Genomic DNA, 3,288 nt, shown 5'->3' with positions numbered 1-3,288 from the left:
ACATAAACTTAGACAGATATACAAGATTGGAATCAGAATGATTCCAACTCCATTTTTGTGTAGTCTGGGCCCAAATCCAAATCTAAACAACTGTGATCTCAGAAAGTCCCATCCAGAAGACAGGTTGAATTTCTCTCTGGAGACTTACTAAATCTGAAGTCAAGTGAGGATCAGAGTCATTTTCAAAGTGGTTCCATAGACATCAATGGTTTCTTGGGATTCTGATGCCAAGCCAAGTGGCAGCCAAGAGAGAAAATGCATTGCCCAATAAAGCTCTCAGAAATGACTCTCCCAAACCCTCCCTATTGCCATTGAGTTGAGTCTGATTCACAGCAATGATGGGTGTATCAGAACAGTCCTACGCTATATGAGATTTTCAGTGACAAAGTTCTGGAAGTTGTGACCGATCTTTCTTCTGAGGCACCTCTGAATGGATTTGAACTGTCAATGTCATAACCTGTTCAACATCCTTGAAATAAGTTTGACTAATGTCACACTTGAGTTGTCACTTGAGGCCAAGGGTGGAGAAATGCAGCCACATGAACACAAACAGAAAAATATATACACCTGTTTGTTTTCAAAACCTAAGAGGAAAACACAATGTCTGGTATAAAAGTCTACATTTTGTTTTTGGAGGAGTCTGCTTCTGATGGTGTATTTTTTTTAATTATACTTAATATTATTTTTATCTTTGGCTATTATCCAGGAGAAATTAGATTATTTTGCACTCAGGTTTGATATACAGAAATTATTTTTAATGAAAACAGAAGTTACAAAGAGTAGATAAAGAAAAGGAGAGAAAAAAGAAGAGGCAGAAAATGAAATAAAGTCTGTGGTTGTTTTTCTTTTCCTTATATTATGAGAAAGAATAATCCTATTCACAGATGAAAATGAGAAAATGATTCTGTGTGCATGTTGTCAGGAGAGACCAGACCCTGAAGAAGAACACCATGTTTGGGAAAGGAGAGGGGCAGCAAAGGAGAGGGGAACTGACACTCTTCAAGGAGATGGGCCGGCACTGAATCTGCAATAACGGGCTCAGGCAGAGGAACAACTGTGAGGATTATGCAGGATTTGTGAGTGTTTTTCACGGTTGTGCAAAAGGTCACTAGGGGTCAGAACTAACTCGATGACACCTAACTGCAACAACATTTTAATGTCATCCAGAATGAAATCAAGCTCGCCAATTTCAGTTTAATCAACCAAATGCCATTGTACATCTAACCCTAGAACAATGTCAGGCTTAGAGTGTGTTTGCAGTGATTATCCCACATTTGTCTTTATGCTATCCCAAGTTCTTCTTGAATCTCAAAGTCCTCCAGACGCTAAGAAAATACCCCTAACAGAAGCCCCTGCCATTGTCATGACACACTATCTTTGCCAAAAACAAACAAACAAACAAACAAATAAATAAAACTAAAAGAGCCGCGTGATGCACTCTGCATTCTTCCTCCACTGCTGGGCTCCTCTATTGCCCTAGATCCCCCCGTGGCAGATTGCATTGTAGTGCTGTGGGGAATCAGTTCTTTGGTTTGTCACGGAGGGTGGGGGGGAGCCTCACTGCTTTCCCTACCCGTCCAATCCTCTGCAACACCCCCTTCCACAATCCAGATGCCCCGTGTCGCCAGTGAGCAGAGCTTCCTCTTCTCACCTGCTCTCCTTTCAACTCGTCTTGTTTCTTGAATGTATGTTGTAGGCTGGTAGACACGAATAAGACACTGCTCCCGGATTCGGAGAGCATCTCGAGAACAAAATCTGATGCAGTGAACACTAAGGACCGCAGTCCGACAAGTTGTAGCAGGACGTCAAGAACCGCATACAAGAAGAAAGCAAAAGGTCATTACAAATAAAAGAAAGGAAAGACCAAGTTGATTGTCAGAAGAGAATCTGAAACTTGCTCTTGAACGTGAAGTCGCTAGAGTGAATGGAAGAAACAATGAAGCAAAACGCTGAACAGAATATTTCAAAGGGCACCTCCCAACGACAAAGTAAAAGCTTATAATTAAATGTACGAAGACCTGAGTTAGAAAACCAAAAAAAAACAAAGGCACACTCAGTATTTCTCAAACTCAACAAATTGAAGAAAAATTCAAACTGTGAGTTACAGTATTAAAGGATACAATGGAAAACATATTGAATGATGCAGGCAACTTTCAACGAATACGGAAGGAACTCATAGAGCCACTGAACCAAAATAATTGACCGACATTCAACCATTTCAAAATTAACATATTTTCAAGAACCAGTGCTACCGAAGAAAGAATTCCAAGCTGCCATGAAGGCACCAGCAAATGACAAGATTCTCAGAATTGACGAAATACCCATTGAAATGTTTCAAAAGGTGGACGTGTGCTGGAAGTAATCACTAGTCTGTGCCAAGGAATTCAGAAGAAATCTACCTGACCATACTTGTTTCTACCTGATCATACTTGTATCCATTCTAAAGAGAAGCGACCCAGCAGAATTCGGAAACAACCTAACAACATCATCAACAGCGCATGCAAGTGAACAACTGGCTGCAGCAATACATGAAGCTGCCAGCCATTCAAGTTGGATTCAGGAGAGAATGTGGAATAAGGGATATCATTACTGATGTCAGACGGATCTTGAATGAAAGCAGAGAATTTTAGAAATATGTTTACTTGTGTTTTATTGACTATACAAAAGCATTTGACTGTGTGAGTTATAACAAACCAAGTATAATATAGAATAGGTATTCTCGAACACTTCATTATGCTTATGCAAAACGTGTGCATACACCTAAAGGCAGTTGTTTGAACAGGACAAGGAGATACTGCATAGTTTAAAACCATCTATTCTCAGCAAATAATTTGAGAGGCTGGATTATGGGAAGGAGAGTATAACATCAGGATGGGAGGAAGACTCATAAATAAGATATCCTAAGACATCCAGGTGAAGAAATGGAGTGACCGCCTCTGGCTTCACTGGGGGAGGGGGGGGAGGGGAAACTCACTTGTTACCTGCCCAAGGCCAATTCCTATGAAGCCGGAGTCAGACATGTCTTCAATTCCCAACTTCCTTTACCCTATTTTGACACCCACCATCCCTCCCATGGCACTCAACTTTTTGACTGGATTTGATCATTTGTTGCAAAGACCACACAGAACTCACAGACAATACTCAACGTTACGGAATTTATTTCGAAAGCGAACAGGTCAGAAGATGTTGAAGATATAGTTCTTTTGTCCACAGCACCCACTTTCAGTCAGGCTGATAGGTGGGCCCCTCTCAGGTCGTTGGCCTCCCGGCCACGTGGTCCATTGGCCT

The sequence above is a fragment of the Echinops telfairi genome, unplaced genomic scaffold (assembly GCF_000313985.2).
Source record: "Echinops telfairi isolate 266 unplaced genomic scaffold, ASM31398v2 ScPeMD7_7424;HRSCAF=8462, whole genome shotgun sequence".
In the NCBI taxonomy this organism is placed as follows: Eukaryota; Metazoa; Chordata; class Mammalia; order Afrosoricida; family Tenrecidae; genus Echinops; species Echinops telfairi.
The sequence above is the reverse complement of the archived record's forward strand: the minus strand, read 5'-3'. Positions refer to the sequence as shown.